Source organism: Manis javanica, chromosome 1 (genome assembly GCF_040802235.1).
Source record: "Manis javanica isolate MJ-LG chromosome 1, MJ_LKY, whole genome shotgun sequence".
Classification (NCBI taxonomy): domain Eukaryota; kingdom Metazoa; phylum Chordata; class Mammalia; order Pholidota; family Manidae; genus Manis; species Manis javanica.
In genome coordinates this window covers 21,624,050-21,642,494 of record NC_133156.1, presented here as the reverse complement: position 1 = coordinate 21,642,494, position 18,445 = coordinate 21,624,050, and the positions used below count along the sequence as shown (strand labels likewise).

The 18,445-nt window shown below is 46.0% G+C and overlaps 2 long non-coding RNA genes across 7 annotated transcripts in view; one reads left to right on the top strand and one right to left on the bottom strand.

The window, feature by feature from the left end:
• Positions 1-18,445, top strand: part of LOC108409637 (uncharacterized) — a 274,470-nt gene that overhangs the window by 244,969 nt on the left and 11,056 nt on the right. For 2 of the 4 annotated variants that reach the window (XR_012128283.1, XR_012128287.1), the window contains exons 4-10: positions 1,269-1,347; positions 2,031-2,240; positions 4,106-9,270; positions 11,413-11,510; positions 11,640-11,863; positions 12,384-14,375; positions 17,384-17,690. This is a non-coding gene — a long non-coding RNA (uncharacterized lncRNA). The remainder of the gene's footprint in view (positions 1-1,268; positions 1,348-2,030; positions 2,241-4,105; positions 9,271-11,412; positions 11,511-11,639; positions 11,864-12,383; positions 14,376-17,383; positions 17,691-18,445) is intronic. The other 2 variants (XR_012128280.1, XR_012128279.1) reach the window with 1 other exon arrangement.
• Positions 15,361-18,445, bottom strand: part of LOC118971239 (uncharacterized) — a 72,248-nt gene continuing 69,163 nt past the window's right edge. For all 3 annotated transcript variants that reach the window (XR_012128288.1, XR_005059597.2, XR_012128289.1), the window contains one exon: positions 15,361-16,609. This is a non-coding gene — a long non-coding RNA (uncharacterized lncRNA). The remainder of the gene's footprint in view (positions 16,610-18,445) is intronic.

Genomic DNA, 18,445 nt, shown 5'->3' with positions numbered 1-18,445 from the left:
CATCTGTTTGGTGTTCTTAACAAAACGTAGGTCCTGAGTCTTCTAAGTCCCCGGATCCAACTTGCTGCTACATGAAATACATCAGAAACAGGAAATGGTTAAAAACACAGGGATGCAAGCAGTAAAATCCTGAATGTAGGAAGCTCTACAGAATAAATAACCCGATTTCTTTAGGAAATATATTGCAATAGGAGAGACAGTTAAGAGGAGTGAGGGTCTGTAGTTGAGAGAGAAGAGACATCCGCATGGACGTAGGGCTGCTCAGGTATTTACGACTGGGGGCAGCTGTGTCGTCTGCAAGCAAATGCTGTGGGAAGCCCCAAGGGTAAAACACATGGGGGGGAAGCGTGCGTGGAGAGGCCCTGTGCCAAGTCTTCCCTTTCGTCTCCTCTCAAGGACACTTGGCTTGAGAAATGTACATGCCCATTTGGGGCATGTGTGGGGTGCAGGGCTTGATGTATGTCATCCTGGTGCAGGGATGGCCTCTCACCCCCCAAGGTAACCCAAGACCAAGCTTCCATTATTGGAGACTTTAAACTCCATCTTTATTCCCTTCAAATATCACTGCCTTCCCGCACAGGTCAGGTACTGTGGGAAGCCTTTCACATACATTACCTCGTTTACTATTTACATTACCCTAATTTAGGTCTTATCTCTATTTTACAAATAAGAAAACAAACTTCAAGATGGTAAAGACGTGCGCATGGAAAGCAAGGGACAGAGTCTGAATTCCAACTTCCAGCTATAAATTCTAAGTTCTTTCCTCTTAAAGTCCGTGGAAGAGGGGAGAAATTAAGCTCTGCTGGGCTGGCCTGATGACACATGTCATACCCTCCCCCCGGCCCCGACCTCGCCTTCATTATCAGGGCCTCTTATAAGGCTCGGCACCAAAAGTAGATCTCTTGGGGAAACTTTTTCTCTTTCTCAGATCCTTTTTATTTTGGAGTTGAAAGGCAGAAGAGAACTTTTTTCTCCTTAATCATTTTGAGACATTCAGAGTAAAATGACACCCTTGTCAAAGTATTCTTAACGCTGTGCTCAGAGCTACATAAATGCAGGCAGATGATGGAGGGAGAGGGGGGTGAAGAGGGGGTGTCCCTGAATTGATTAGAGATTGCTCAAAACGGATCATGTTACACTGAATGATCTTCATTCTCTCCATTGTTTTTCATTCTGATGGAGCAGCATCTGACTGGTAGGCGGGGACTGTTCTGTGTTTTTTTTATGTAGTTGCCAATGCCATCCCCCTTGTGTCTTGTCATTTGCAGGCACTGGGGTGAATACGTGCGTCTGTGTGGGAGGGGGCTGCTCAGAGGAGCGGATCCCTGACAATGGAATGCGAGCCTGGTAAGGTGGGAACTAAGGCCTCAAGGAAGGACTCCGGGTGGGAACTGCCTCTCATGACAGAGGGAACTAAGAAAGAAATTTCATTAAGACGCGTGTTCAGAGAAGATGCCCCGGTGCCCCAGGGCTCCCGCTGCCTCTTAGGGAGCTAAAAGCACAAGCCCCTGTTTGCTTTTGGAGAGGAGACCTTGGAGACAGGTGGAAGGGGACTGATGATTCCAAGAAGGACCCGCCCTGCTCGCGTTCAGCTACTAAGTGGGTGAGGACAGGCAGCTAGACTCTTGTCATTCAACCTGTGGAACGCCCCATATTAATTATTCCTCACAGGGCAGGAATCAGAGCACGAAGCCGAGTGGCCTTCTGGAGTCGGCCAGGTTTGCAGCCCTTCATTTCCATTGTCCTGGTGTTTTTCTACCACATGGGCACTCAAGGTTACAGAACAGATTATAAAGGGAATATTGTGTTTCCACCACTTTTGAGCACACCAGTTGATATGTTTATAAATGAGACAAACCTTGAAATGATATGAAAAATTAAGCCCAGGGAACTAAATCATTAATGACCAGCTTACCCTTCACCATCATGGCGACAACATAGGAATATACCATTCCTGGGAAAGAATTCAAAATCCTGGCACAAGGCTCAGGCTTTGTGGGTTACTGCTTTCTTTGTCTTCTTGTATACAGAAGGAATTTTGTGGTTTCAAAAGAGCCTTTCCATGGTAGAATACCCATTATTCTGTTGGGAATTAGCTGAAGCCACTTCAAATTATCTGACAGAAATGCTGGCAAAGACCTGCTTAACCACGGGAAGGCAGAATGTGCCTATGCCTACTGGCTGCTTGAGGGAGACTCAGCCAACCTCATGCCACTGACTCGTTATCAAACGGTCAGCAGGTAAGCATCCTGCCAAGTCCAGGTTGAGGTGAGTTCATAACCATTCAGGGATACAAAGAACACGACTGAATATACGTGGTGCTCAAATCTGCGGTTTCAGTTTGACTGTTCGGGCCAGCCGACGCTGGGAGCGTCTCTTGGTATGCTCTAAGGAGTGACGCTTCTGTTTAAGAAACTCTCAGGAGCTAAGACAAGAGTGAAAAACAAGTTCTCATAATTCGTCCAAGAACTTGTCAGTCATGCTAACCCGATTTAGAAACTGAGGCCACGGCAGACGAGCTTACTGGGCACCTTTTGGCACAAAGGATATCCATTCGTAGATTTTGGACTTAAGAGCTCCCAGGTTTTTTCTGTGGCAGAATATAGACTCTTGTCTCATTGAATGTGTCTGTTCAAACACTTTGTGAAGACTTGCTAATCTAGAAGACAGGAGTCGCCATTGCAGTGACACTGGAACGGGAGATAGTGGGAGGGAGAGGTGACGGCCAGGGGAGGCATTTTCTTTTAACAGGATGTAAATAGGCCAGCCAGTTTTAAACACTCCAAAAATGGATCTGTCATCCAATCTCAATGAAAAATCATCTCTTATTCTGGGGCAATCTAAATCAGGGAGTGTATACTATAGTGAAGCCACTGTACATGGGTCCACTGCTTTTCTCACATTGCATTTTTTTGTGCAAATCTAAATATGTTGCAGGTGCTCGATGGCTCTTTGTTGTGTATATTAATTTAATTAACAAATGGACTAATTGTAGGAATTCAAATCAGATGCCCTAATTTCAGAAAATGTGTCATAGAAAGATAATGTAACAACATCCATGAAACCTTACACTCTGACTTTAAAATCTGCCAACATTTTTAATTCACTTCAAATTTTTTTTATGAACTAAAACTTTACAAAGAAGGTTGAGGTTTTTTACATTTCCCTTTTCAATCTCAACCCTTCTCCTCCTTCCACAGAGGCAATACTAGATACCCACTCTCTAAGAGCCGATCTTGGTTGGTGGATACTTAGAGCAAGTCAGAAGGAAAGGGTGGTCAGGAGGCCTTCTGTTGACTATACTTGTAATAGTCAGAGCACTTCCTAAGATGTAAGAGTGATCTAATAATAATCATGGAGATGGTGTATGAAGTAAAAAATATGAGTGTGTTATATGACTTTTAAAAATGTGTGTGTGTATCACTACAAATGCTCCTAAAGGCTCTTTTCTCAGGTGCAAAGAGTCTGAAACAAAGGTAAAAATTGTATGATCAGACCAATGACAATGATTTTCCTACTTCACCTCTAATTGAACCATTTCAAGTTGAAAAATAGAAGGTGTGGAGATTTACAAGGATGCAGAAGATTCTAATCTTTTTACAAAACGTTTAGAGTATGCATTTTATAAAGCACGTACACTTTATGTAAGGCATTTAGGAGAGCGGTCCTGAGACCTTGTTGGAATGTCAGGGAAGCTTTCTCGGATCCTTTAAATCAAGACAGGTAACACTGGCATTCATTCTCCTAGTAAACTTTTATGTAAGTTGTTGCAATTATAATTAAACTAGTTTGTGAAATTATTTAAGTAGCCTCCCGCTGTATTGTAGCTTCTTTGACAACGGGGTTATGTCTGTGTGGTCACTGGTATGTCACCTGTCACTAAATGGGAGGTACAACTGATATTTGGAAGAAAGGGAGGGAGGGAAGGATTAGTATTTATTAAAGATTTGGATGTCTTATTTGGAGAAATGCCTGTTAGGTTCCTCTGCCCATTTTTAAAATCAGATTGTTTTTTCATTACTGAATTGTGTGAGTTCTTTATATATCTTGGACATTAACCCATTGTCAGATACATAATTTGCAACCATTTTCTCTCATTCTGTAGGTTGCTTTTTCATTGTGTTGATGGTGTCCTTTGCTGGTCAGAAGCTTTTTAGTTTGATGTCGTCACACTTGGTGCTGTCTGCCTTTGTGGCTTATGCTTTTCATGTCATATCCAAAAAGCCATCGCTGAGGCCAGTGTCCAGGAGTCACCTCTCTCAGGGAGCCTTGCTCTTTTTGAAGACTGATGATGATACACTTCAAAGGATGTGGAGATAAATTCTTAATGAAAATACCATTCGCCATGAGTAAATGTCTGTTCCTGCATTTGCTCAAGAACTGACACCCACATTTCCCAGGTAAAAGGAGTTTTATTGATGCTGGGCTTTGCTCCTGCTCGGTTCCAGCTCTTTGAAAACTAGAGCCTGACCTAGAAGCCTCTGGAAGCCTCCTCGTTTCTACTTCTCTTGGCATTTAAAATCTTTGTGTGAAGGCACTGAAGGAAATCATTCTCTCTCACTCTGCCACTTCTTCCTGAACTATGCAAGGTCTGCAGGCACACTGGTGAGCAAAATATGCACGGTCTCTGCTCTTGTGGATTTTTGAATCCAAAGGAGAATGCCCAATTAATTAAATAAGAAGAGAGGGGATCCAATTTAGATGGGAGGGGAATTGGAGAAGCCCTTTCTGATGAAAATGATGTTGCAGCTAAGGCGTGATGGGTGTGAGTGTCAGTCAGACAGTTAGGTTGTGCTGGGGGGGAGGGTGGACCACTCTGGGCCAGGGAACCGTGAGGGAGGAAAGACCTTCACCTCCTCAAAGAAGAGCAGGGTCTGGAGAGCGTCAGGCAAGGGACAAGGCGGCAGGCAGTCATGCTGGACAGACAGACAGTGGTCAGATAATGCTGGCCTTCGTGGGCACTGTTGAGAATTCAGGTTTTATTCTAAGTGCAATTGGAGGTCATGAAAGGTTTTTGAGCAAGCGAGTGATAAGATGTGACTTAGATTTCATAATTTTTCTGGCTACTATGGGTGAGACCTACTGGAGAATGCCAAGGATGGAGGAAAGGGCATCAGCCTAGACTCACCCACTTTAGCCAAGATGTAGTGATGACTCGGACTAAGATGTCATGGAGACAGAAGGACAGGACTGCGTTTAGGAACAACGTGGAGAAAGAGTCAAGATACTTGTCCAGTTTCTGTTTGAAGAACTGCAGTTGACACCCAGGAGTCTATGAGAAAAGAGCTGGTGTGCAGGCGCGGAGAGCATGAGGTTTCTGAGGCACGTTTTTGGGATACAGCACGTGGTGGGCTCACCACTTGCAGAGAGCACCCGCTCCTGGCACACGGGCACACACACCACTGGCCAAAGGCCCCCCCGGCCGGGCCTGCAGACAGCTGGCCTTGGGCCTCTGTTAGGCACCTTGCATCTCTTCAACTAAAACGTCCAATAGCCTTTTCCAATCTCAAAGGAACTCTGAGTTGGGAGGGTAACTTGAGGAGAGAGAGAAGATGAAGCTCCTTTAGCCTGCTGCTTTCATCCACCTAAGAAGTATTTCCAGAAAGACATATTTGAGTAAGGCAACCAGATAGGGAGGCCCTAACGCTTCTCTGGTCATTCAGCAGTGGTTTCTGCAGTGAGGCCCCACTACTTCAGTCATTCTGAATTATTATCTGAGTGTGTGTTTTCTGCCACTGATCACTTTGATACAGTCGTTTACTATAAAAGTACCAAAGATCATATATGTTTTTCTTTAAAAAAAAAACAAAAAACACAACACTTACCCTTCTGGGATTCCTTGTTAGTATGCAAAGCAATGAAGTGTTGACTATATCTAAAGATATATATTTTTTGTCTTCTGAGAGTGGCTTCTAGGATATGTAATCGCATCAAGAGACTTCACACTGTTCTCTAGCATATGACAAAAATCTGTTGACCTCAAGAAAGAAAATCAAAACGGATCTGAGTTCCTCCTAACACGGTATCTGAAAAACTTAGTGTAAAGCGTCTAGTTAAAGTTTTCTCATAAGTTAGAAACCTCCAAGCGACAGTGTTTAGTCTGTTGGAATCACCGCACTTAGAATATTGTTGAAATGAAAATACATGGCAATCACTGCTCGGGTTTTGAAACATGTTCAACATAATTTCTATATTGTCCTAAAAAAACACATGGCTCAGACCCATAAACCTAATAAACACTTAGAACTTAATGCCGCTGATAGGGGCTTATCTCTTCAGGCTTGTCTACACAGCCTGCTAAGTGATAATCCTAATTAGAACCCTAATTATGTTTCTGCTCAGCCTATTTTTAGGTAGCCTTAACATTTGATCTGTTTTGTCTAGTTTTACAGGTGGCAATAGATTAAAAACAGGTTTCAAAATAAGATACGACTATTACATTTCTAAAAATAGGCGATTGTGGTCCCAGAGCCACTTTGTGTTCGGTGACTCACGGAACAACTGTTCGATGATGGTAATTGTGCCCGCACGCTTATCCCCACTCTGGGAAAAACAGGCCACCCTTTGTAGTTAGGGTCTTACTGCTACCGGTTAAACTTCAGCTCCTTCAGTTGAGAAGCTTGAGTTTCTTCCATTCTTTTCCTCTAAAATAACCGACCTTCTCAGTTCTGCCCAAATCCTCTGGTTACGTGAGCCCAGGACGCTGGTCTGATATTACCTCCCCTGCCTCGCTGCCCTCTAATAAAAAAGCCACATGCTTTCAGTGTGGCCTCTCAAACTGCCGTGTTCATAAAAATGCAAATTCCCAGCTACACCCAGAGGGTCTCCACCTCTGGTGGAACCTGGTTTCAGGGGTCTGGGAACCTACATTTTAAACAAGAAAAATCCCAGGTGGTTTTTAGACAGATTTTGAGGAAAATATTGCTTTACAGGACTTATTTTTCATTTCCAAATACACAGTTTTGAATTTTCCATCCTGGTCACAGTGGTTTTCCATGAATGACAACATCTACAATTATAAAGCATTAGGTGTTATTTTTATTATTTTTAATATTTTTCCTGGGATAAACATTGCTCAAATCAACGTGCTTCCTCCTGCACTTTACAAGGTGGAAGAGAGGAAGGGACTGCCCGGATACTGCCGAGACGGGGGAGACTCCAGGTGAGTTCACTTGGCTGGGCTTCAGGTGGACTGTAGCACTGCTGCCCCCACTCGAGAGGCTTCTCAGCCCCCCTGTGTACCCTGGGACCCCGATGATTCCAATGCAGGTGAGCCATTGGTCAGGCCATCTGACAAATGGGGTGCATAGGAGCTCAGCCTCTCCATTTGTCTGATGCCTTTCAAAACCCCCGCCTCTGCCACTGAAGACTTCACCTGCCACCCAGACTTCAGTGTGACCACGTCATGCCCTTATGTCTTCTCAATGGCCAATTCCATAGTCAAAAGCAGATAACTCTGAAGGCAATTTGGCGTTTATAGTTTTTCTTTTTTTACGTGGAAACCACCAGGTCAGCCTTATCTGCCCTGGGTAAACGCAACAGGGCTGGACAGGATGCCTCCAAGGGACGCTGTTTCACAAAGCTGGAAGTTTGGCAGCTGGAAATATGAATATAAGCCATGCTAACACGATGTTTTGGTTTCACACTGAATGGCACTCGAGTTATTACCTGAGTGTGAGTGCATTCCGTAAGGTGTGCCCTTACTGATGGTACGTCTTCTACGCCTATGCCGTTCAGAAAAAGTGAATCAACCGCTCCCTAATATTTATTCAAAAGCTTTTATTGAACATCTACTGTGTACTAGGAGACAAAGAGACAGAGTAGTAAGAACAATTCTGGCCCTCAAGAACAGACCTGCTAGTCAGGGGAACAGCCCACTTGAGCGTGGTATCTGCTACAGCAGAAGGAAGCAGGTCACCAACAGGTGCAGGGAAGGACAGCGAGGAGACGTAACCAAAGAGGGCTTCCCAGAGGAAGGGACGTGGGAACTGAGCTCTGAAGGACCAATAGAAGAGAGCCAGCAGGACTGTATTACAGGGAGGTAGTGGCTGACACTCTAGGCAAACACCGTGTGTGCCCCAAACGGAGGTTAAAAAGAACATGGCCTGAACGGAAGAGCACGAATTGCTCAGTGTTTGCCGAGGAAGGAGGAGCTGCATCAGGTGACGTGCAGGGAGTCTAGCATTTCTCAGGTTATGACAGCCTTGGAAAGACTTGAGGTATGTGATAAATATGGTAGGATTTGGGTTCATTCATTTATTCATTTGCTTCATACTTGTGACAAACCAGCTACGTGCTAGGTAGGCATTGTGCCACGCTGAGCACGGAGAATACACTGCTGGAGAAGACAGAGTGGTGCTTAGACTCTGAGGGAGAAGACACCCAGCAAATCAGCAAACGGAACAGTTTCACTGTCGTAACTTTGCTAAGCACCAAAGGAAAAGGGCAGTGGGTACTTGAGAATATGAGGAGCTAGTTGTTCCTCCGCTTAAAATGAGTGGAAGAGCTCCTTTTAGGACCTGATCGTCAAGTTGAAGCGTGACAGAGGAGCGAATTAGGATTGGGGGTCATCTGTTGACTTACTTCAAGTCATGTTCATTCCCGACCAGCTTCAGAGTGGTGTGGGGGGACCACTGGGTGAAGTGTGTTCTGGGGTGAGGTTAGGACAGAGAAATGCCCTGAGGCCTGGAAGACGTTGGCCTGGGAACCAGCGGAACGCGAGACGGCCAGGCATGTGCTGGACATGCAGAGGTGGCCAGAGGGGAAGCTGGAAAGGTGGGAGTGAGAAGGAAGTTGGTTTTAAGTAGAGAGTGACTTGCCTTGACTTACTTCTGTCAATACGTTCCTCAGCGGGTGGGAACGGACGGGTTGAGGGGGTGGCGGTGAGGCAGGCCCATGGCTGGGAGGCTATTTGGGTGGCACAGGGGAAGGAGAGCAGGACTTGACCCAGAGAACGGCTACGAGGTGGGGAGACGTTTTACAGTCTGCGCTGGACGCAGGAGGAAGGACAGAGCCTTGCAGATATCACACTGCTGTGTGTGACCCGCTTGGTTAGCTACAACCGGAGCCAAAACTAGAGACCAGGCTTCCCACTCTTTGGCAGTGGTTTCCTGATACATAACGCAACCTCTGAAGGGGAAACCGATCTGTGAAGCCTGGGCAAAAGCTGTCCTGGCTCCCGGTCAGATTGCTTTCATCTGACAGGCTGTCCAGTGTGACCCGTGCGGGACGCGGCTGTTCCCAGTGGACGGAAGGCAGCAAAAGCGAGTGGTGAGTATGTAGTTTTAATTTTCCTCTCCATGAGTCACCTGTTTATTCAGACGGTTTTTATTTGGAACATATTCACCCCGATGCTTTTGTGAGAGACGAATGTGCAAAAAGTTATTAGTAAGCTCAAATATTTCCCTTCGATTGGCCCCAGAGGACGTTGGCTGTATGCTGAGCACGGGACAAAAGACCGTTCGCTGGTGCAGCAATGTCTTCAATACCTGCCTTCCTAGGGTGACAGGCACAGGGGCAGAGGCAGCACGCAGTGTCCTGGGCTAATTCAAAGTTCCCCAGGAGGTTTGAAGGACGGCGTCTTCTTAAAATGCTGGCGTGTTCATTCCTGTGCACATGGACGCCCATCCCTGAGCACACGGGGTCGGTGTGGGTGCTCTGACTTGCTCCGAATACGCTTGTCTTCAGTCCTACCTTTTTTCTACACCCTGTACTCTTCCCGGGGAATTCTACTCTTTCTTCTCACTCTCTCTTTGTCTCTCCCACACATTTGCAATAGTCCTTGACAATACAGAGAGGGAGGAAAAGGCAAGATAAAATGTTTCAGAGAAAAAAAAAAATGGCAGAAGACGTTTGCTGTTACAATCATCACATGTAAGTGCCATTTATTATGTATTGTTCCTTCAAATTAGGAGCTTCATCTAATTGAGCTGCGCTGCTCTCTTGAAAGCTTCTCTATCAATGTCAAAATCAAAGCTGGAGGGCGGAGGGACGGCCGTGTTTGGGGAGATGGTGTTTTACACGTGGAATCATCTAAAGGAAGTGCCATTCTCCCTTCTCTCTCTGAGAGCCTTTGTTCTTCGTGTGTCACAAGCCCCCCTGGAGTCACCAGCTTTAGCACAAATCCCAGGGAGGATTCTTCTTGGGAGTTAGATGCTCAGAGTTGGTGGCTTGGGCCTCAAAGTCGTGTGGAGGAAGCCAGAGATCTGGATTCAGAGTTCACAGCCTGCTCCTCAATGGTGGGGTAACTTGGGGTGAATAGGTTAGAGTTCAGTCCTAGATCCCATCCTCCTTGGGCACATCAAGTCCCTCTACCTCTCTGTGGCTCGTCTTTGTCACCTGCCTTACAGAAAACCAAACATCAGCCAGCCAGGCACCGAACTGGGTCAATATTCTGATTTGCATGATGAAGAAACCAAGGCTCTATAAGCCTGTCCAATTTTAAGACCTGGGTCTTTCCACTACGTGTGCCATCTTCCACGATTTCTACAGTTACCTTTTGCAACTGCTTGCCTGGTTGCAACTGTATTATCAGTTGTTGCAGAGGAAGTTATCCCAAAATTTAGTGGCTTAAAATAACAACACTTGTTAGCCCACAGTTCCGGTAGGTCAGGAATCTAGGCACAGCCTAACTGGTTCTCTGGGTCTCTCCAGGATGTTGGCCAGAGCTCACAAGGTGGTCCAATGAACTCACAGTCTGTCTGAAGGCTCCGCTGGGGGAGGATTTGCACCCAAGTGCATTCACCTGGTTGTTGGCAGGACTGGACCCTCTCTGTTCCCTGCCACAAGGGTCTCTCCACCGGGCAGCTGGCTGCACGGCGGATGGCTTCAGCAGAGCAAGCAAGCGGCTAGGGCCAGAGAAAATGAGTGCCAGCAGGGCAGAAGCCACAGCCCTTTTATAACCTTCACAAGAAGTGACATATTATTGCCTCGGCTGTGTTCTGTTCATCAAAGCGAGTCCCTGGGTCCAGCCTATACTCATAGGAGGAAAGTAGAGGAAAGGCACCAGGTAGCAGGGTCACCGGGGACCATCTGCCGAGTCACTGTACCCGCCTGGTGGGCCCGGGGGTCCTAAACACTGTGAAAGCAAGACAAAGCTGAGAAACGACTTGCTGCTGAGGTAAGAGAGCCGTAGTCACCCCAGCTTCAAGCTCCGAGTGTCTGCACTCAGCAAGCTAATGTTCTCGCCGACTCAACTGAGAACACATTTCAGTTCATACCAATAAGTTCCTATTTATAAAATATCTCTTTACGTCTGTGTACATATTGTGTTTCTATGAAGAGTGTGCTGGGTGGGAGCGAGGGGGTGAATGTCTCTGTTTTTTAAGAAAGTATGAAATTGTCTGGACTACCTCGTGTGCCATAGAAAAGGAGAAAATCCGACTTCTAAATTATGCTCACTTTTCCCTCCAGCTCTGAAATCCATTTTTCTCATCTGTAAGATGGTCAAACAAATTCTTCTCTGACTACCTCCCAGGTGCATCGGCAAAATTAAACAACGGATAATGGATGTGAGTGTGTTTTTTAAAATGATAAAATTCTATTTGATGATATGTGTTTTAAGTTGTGTTTATTATAAAATGCTACTTGACCCAGAGGTTTCTAATACTGACCCAGCATTAAATGCCATCAAACGCCAGGTCCTCTGAGCTGTCTTGAGGGAGGCGGGGACCAGACGGGGAGAGCTCCCTGGAGGAGACGGTGCCCACCCCCAGTGGCTGCAGGGACTGGCCACCTTCTGGCCCCCCAAGTGAGACCTGTTCCCCCAGGACGCTCTGTGCTTGACCGAGCCCCAAGTGGTACACCTCCAGAGCTTCCGTGACAGACAGTGACTCGGAACTGGGGAGAGGGATGTCTCCTCCAGGTAATTTGGCTAAAATAATTTAATTGTAAGTGATTTCATTCAAAGCAAGATGGCAGTGATGAGAATAACAACTTGTCTTAGGATGAATATTTGGTTTGAACAGATGATTTCTTAAAACCAAATGAGTAAATTTCTCAAACATTAGATTTTTCCAGTGTCGGTAATTTGGGTTCATCATCAGCCAGTTTTATGACTGTTTGTGCAAATGTTAGTTATTTTTGCTTTCTAGAAGAATTTTTGAGTAGATGGATGTACTGCTTTCTTTCTTTCTCTTTCCTGGTTTTCTTCCTTCCAATACATTTTCTACCAACAAAACCACTGTACTCTGTGGAGTTCATGATAGTGAAAATGTGGCAACAATTTAACGGTTGTTTCCAACTCCTCGATATTACAAATAGCACATGGCAGGAACATTTGGCTGAAACGACTTTGAAATTAAAAATTGTAAAAGAAGAAAAATTCTCAAGAGGCATAAATGTCAATTTGTGGCTATTTCATTTGGATTATGTTACCATTTCAGCCAAATTATTGTCTCGAGTACCTTGTTTTCCTCCAAGACACATTCTAAATGTTGGCATCTTGAGGCGGCCCCAGGATTCAGGGCTCTGGACAGAACATCCTGGGAACGGTGGCCGAGTCTTTGCCAAGCGACTCTGGGCGTCCAGTGCCTGTAGGAAGGATGTCGGGGAGAGCTTGAAAAGTTGGTTTAAGAGGCCCCCAGAAAGACCCAGCCTCGTTCAGTGGGGCTTCAGGAGAAATGGGATGTCTTGAGCGTGCTGGTAAGTTCGGATGACTGTGAAATTCACAATGTCCCTGCTGAGGGTGGTTCTCATGCGGCCCAGGAGGGCCCGGCTGTGCCGCTGTATCCCAGGGCATCGCTGCGCTTCCTGCTACCGCCCTCCCGTGCGTTTAAGCTGCTGATTGTCGAGGCGAGGTCCAAAGACGGTCCAATGAACTCGCAGATGCTCTGAAAAATAAATTCCATATAAAAAAGATGACACACCGGGGTATGGGAAAAATATTTGAACTTCTACTTTTATTTATTATCATATATAAAAAGATAAATGAAATGACATATATGAGTAGGTCAATAAGGAGGAAACACTGGCTTCCTCACTCACTCAGTGGTCCCAGGTCACCCATGGCAGGTGAGGACTCACGTCAGTGACCTACCTGCGTTGTACAAATTGCGATAGTGTGTAGTTGTGATAGTTCAGTGGATTGCACGATTTAATTCTAACTAAACCGATGCACCCCCAAATAAAGTGGTTCTAAACGTTCCCACAAATTAGATAGAGACAACATTCAACCAGATTCTGACAATGGAAGAGCAAGATATCACTAAGAAAATTCTAGTGTCTCCTTCTAATACAAACATTTATTAGGCATAAATGTGAACTTCCCCCTCAGTGTAAAAGGTGACATTACAGCAATTTTCAAAATTTTCAAAAGAAATTCTGGCTGTCAAGAGAATGCTGGAAGCAAACGTCTGGAAATGTTTCCACTGCTGGATTATTTTTGTGCCAGAAGCAATGTGTTTCACCTTAAAAACTTGTACCTTATACATTTAGGAAACATGGAAATGTTTTTCCAGCATGTTTAAAACTAGCCCCCCTCACCCCTCAAAAAAGAGTTTCAGTGGCTTTTAAACTCATTTGTTAAAAATGTTAAAATGTAACATGTTCTGATTAGTAAGAGGACATCTTATTGACATCAGGGAAGATGGAAAATCGCTAGCCACATTTCATGGAAACTTTGTATTATTATTGGAGGGGATGGAGTGGAACCCCCCACCTGGAGCTGCTCCCACTTTGGGGTACCTTTGCCGGCAAAACCCAATTTATACCCTCCACTTCAAATCACTGTACTGTAGGGTGGTAAACCAAGATTTTAAAAACAGTAAAGTATATTTATTCTTTTTATTCTCACCACAATATGACTAATAACATAAGAAAATAGTTACAGATAAACACAGTTACAGTGAGGAGGCTGCTAAGTGTTTTATTCATAGGACTATGAAATGAAAAAATTCTAGTACCATATATTTAAGACACCAGTGACCATCCAGGAAATCGGTAATCAAAATGCTAGAAAAAAAGAAAACAGTGAGTTCTTCTAAACAGTCAGTATTTACATGAATGTCAGTAGCTGCTTTTGTTCTGATGCTGGGCCTTCACGTCCACACAGGTACCTGGAGTGAGAGAGATTTGGATGCCAGTACATACCTGGGGGAAGCCCACGAGGAGGCGTGGGATGAGAAGACCCGAAGCTGCTTATGGGTGCTTTCCGAGACTAAATTCGCCAAGAATCTGTTCATTCATCATGACCAGAGTGAGCAGACCATTCCACCAAATGGATGCCTCCTTCCAGCCAGCCCGAGTCCACACATCGCCGCACATGGACTCACCTGTGACACGTTCCGGCTTCTCCGACGGCAGGTGCTCCGACCGCTTCCCACCCCGGCCAGAGAGCCCGAGAGCGTCTGTTCATCCACCCTGGGGACCGTCACCAGGTGGGTCTTTCCCAAATGCTGTTCGCGTACTGTGCACACAGGACGGGCAGGATAAAATGTGACTGACAGGCCTCCTGCCATATGGCTCTGCCCTCTCTTCTGGCTTCATTTCTTCTTCTCAGTAAGAGCTCAGTCATCAAATGGGACCACCCACCTCACCGTCCCAAAGACACAGCGCCCTCCCTTCTTCTCAGAAAGTTGTCTCCTTGCAGAACAAACAAAACCCACCATTTCTTCTCTTCCCACCCAAATCCTTCACTATGCACATTTCGGATTCCATTCCTCTGTGACCCTTTCCCTGCCTATTCAAGCCTCCAGGGGCCACCGTCTATTTGGGATGTCTTTAGTGCTTAAAATATGTAAGATACCATCTAGGACTCTTTTGAATTGTCTGTTATTTTACTGTACTATTCCTATAGCTCCAACTACATTTTGAGAACGAGGGGGCCACTTTTTAACCTGTATTTGGAAATTCTTGATAGCACCCCCATGCTGCAGTGGATCAACAAGTTCTCTTGGCGTACTGATTTCTCTGGCCCAGAATACTTGCCTCTTTATCGCTATTTATCTTGATGAACTCACTTCAGATAATTGAAATATCATCCCTTCCCCAAAGGGGAAAGGCCAAACTTCAATTCCGTGCAGACTTTGCTATTTGTGAAAGTACAGAGGAAGCTCAGACCCTGTGAATAAGACCACTGTTTGTTTAATGAGTAAATAAGTGAGCACATTTTCAAATTACTCTCTGGGAGCTTTATTACTCTGGAAAGAATTAACCTAAAACATAACATTCATCCGGACCCTTGGGTAAACATAGATTTCTATTAAAATAGGCTTGGAAATAACAGCCTTTGGTTTTTGAATTCTGACATTGTCATAGAAGTATTTACACCTGTCCAACCCCTCATTAATAGTTAACAATCTTCAGATAACATTTTCATTCAAAAAATTCATTTAAAAAATTAAGATTTTGTGGATTTGCCAGAGATATTGACTCGTGGAAGTATTGCTGAGCCGTCCACTCTCCTGTGAAATGCAAGGCGTCGGAAACTCAAAGGAAGGTGTGAAGTAAAAGCACAGTCTCCGTTGATGATGGATTGGTCAGACAGAATCTAAGTACCTGATGTCGTTAATAGATTCTAAACAGAAACCAAAATCATGCACGTGCTGACGGATCTTCCCGTTTGGCGGGCATCGTGTTTGTCTGCCGGCTGCGGCGTGTTTACAGCCCAAACGCACAGAGTGGAGTTCGTGAGCCATGCAGGAAGTTTGGTGTCTAATGCTACCCCAGTGGTACTTTCTGCCTTTTGTTACTTTCTTGACTTTTATTTTCATTCTGGGCGCGGCACTTCTCGATTAACATTTTAGATGAGGATGTCAACCAGGGAGATGACAGACTGTTACTATTCTTGGTCTCACTGACACATTCTCTGTGGCAGAATGACAGTCACAGCTTCAAGTCACTGCACAGAATCTGCCTGAATCAGGAGGAAGGTCGGGTCAAAAAAGCATCCATGTTCACAGCGCCGTCTCTGTGCCAAGTAGCGCCTAACCAGAACCGGAGGGCTAAGAAGTGGGTCTGCGTGTGAGCCCCGAGAGCCACAGCCAGTGTGCAACGGGAAGATCACACCCCCGAGTCTGTGCACTTCTGCACCAGCATTTATTGAGCTTCTGTGTGCCCGACATTGCGAAGAACACAGATAAGTGCAGAAAATGGTCTCCCCTCCAAGTGGTTTGCAGTCCTGGTTAAGCGAGGCGGTCCGCACCTCAGAAGTTCTTGGCATAAATAACTGCCTGATTCTGAACACTCAGAATCTTCCATGTTGTTCACACCCAACTGCACAAAATCACAGCGCTTGAGTTGTTTTGCAAGAAGAAAAATAGACAATTAGGCAGTATTTATGCCAAGAACTTAATAAAATCAGCCACCTCTGAGCACATTCGTGATGAGGCTGAGGTGTGGTAAGAGGGGCAGGCTTGGGGGTGCAGAGGCGGCGTGAAGCGGTCTGTCTCCGTGTTCCTCACTTTGTGTAGACAGTGAGGTCAGGGCAGGTAGCAGTCACGTCTCTGGACCTTGGGATCCTGCGCACACTCAGGGCTCAGTGAATGTTGCTGACCATTTCCCATCAACCTAGAGGTGCGGGGGGCCGACGTGAAGAAGGAAGGGCTGTGTGAAGAGGCAGACCGGCCTGGTTCACCCCAGTTCTCGTCCTTCCAGCTGGATTCTTATGGTTCTATGAAGAAACACAATCATTAACTTTCATTCCAATCTCCTGCGCAGACCTACACTGGCGCTTGACCGAAGAGAGATTTTCAACAGAAATCTTTTGTAACGTGCTTCGTATACACAGCTGCTCTGTTAGCGACATCCCTGTTGTTTTCCCCAAAGAAGTGGCCACTAAATAGTTTTCTGTCACAGGTGAAAAGCTCTGTTTGTGTGTTTTCTGCCCATGGTCAGCGGGATGAAACCCAGTGTGACACTCAGTGGTGTCGCAGGTAATGGTTCGACATCTCACTTTTCCTGACACTAAAGTTTCCAAACTTTTTGAGATCACCCGGCCCTTCCAAAGACCGTTAAGGTATTTCCGGACGGCAGCCGGTTCTCCCCCTCGGAAGCCGTCTGTGAGTCGGCTTAGGAAGAAGCATTCTATCGCCCCTCACACATTCCAAGATAGCAATTAGGTCAGCAAGTATTTCTGAGCGGCCTGTGGTCCGGGCCCGCCTGCCGTACTCAGAGGAAGTCCATCAAATGTTCAGCAGCATTAGATGTGGGGGATCCATTCATCGACGGCAGTGGGACGGTCACTACATATGAGGAAGAGCTCCCCGCACAGTGCCCATGACCCATCGGCTCTAGCACGGTTCACATTCCTGTGCACTGGGAGGGGAGGAAGGTGGACAGGACGCTCCACGTCTCCCCCATTGCCCTCCACTTGCCCTCCCACAGTGACTTCCCGCTCCCCCTAATTGCATCCCCTCCCTTATCAAAGTTTCTTGCCTCCTCCCAGAAGGCACAAAGGCAGAAAATGGGGCTCCAAGCTAGGTAGCAGCCGTCTCCTCGAACCACAGAAGCAGTTTTTGAGCTTGTTGCACACTCCGGAACCACCTCCCTCCTCACGAGCTGAGAAGTTCAACCAGGGATCCCCATCGTCTCCATGACCACAGCCCTCAGACCAGCATCGTCTGTCGCGGGAACTGGGCCTCAGATCTCTAACTGGTGACCAGTCTGATCATTTCTGCTTGGACTCCATCCCCCAGTGAACGGAACTTGCCAGCACACAAGTGTGGCCACGTGATTCCAGTGCTTAGGACCTGGTAAGAGAACCCCTTGCCTCTGGTCACCACCAGGCCCTCCCTCATCTGTCCTTCGCACATGTCCAGTGCCACCACTCACTAGTTTTCACCTTTCATTCTTCCTTCCATCCCTGCTCTTTGTCACACCAGGGCATTCGCTCACGCTCGCCCCTCTCCTAGGAATGTTCTCTGGTGCTCCAACTTCCCAATACGCATCCAACTTGGCTAATTCATTATTAAACCTTTGGTTTCAACGTAAATGCGACGTCCTCAGTTCTAGGCCAGTTGACAATTCAGGACCCTTACCCTCTGTTCTCTTATCAGTCTCCCCCTTTCAAAGCAATCAGCTTTGAAAGGCACGACAATGACGTGCCTAGGGACTCCCCTTCCAGACCGGGGCTCAGCTGCAGGGCCCACAGACAGAATCTGGGTCTCCACCTGCTTTTTTAAATAAACTTTCACTGGAACACAGACAGGCTCACTCATTTACACACTGTCTGTGGCTGCTGTCGTGCCACAGTGGCAGAAATGAGTAGCTGCAGAGGGGACAGTAAAATACTATCTGTCCCTTTATAAAAAATGTTTTCTGACACCTGTCCTGGACGATGAGCTCCATGGCTGCCAAGACTGTGTCTGTCTTGAGTATCAGGCACTGCAGCATCTAACAAAGTACCTAGAAGTTAGTGAGTAGTCAATAAACATTGGTCAAATGGAAGAAGAAAAAAAAATGAATGAAGGAATGAAGTTGATATGCTTAGGATTTGATGAAAACCACA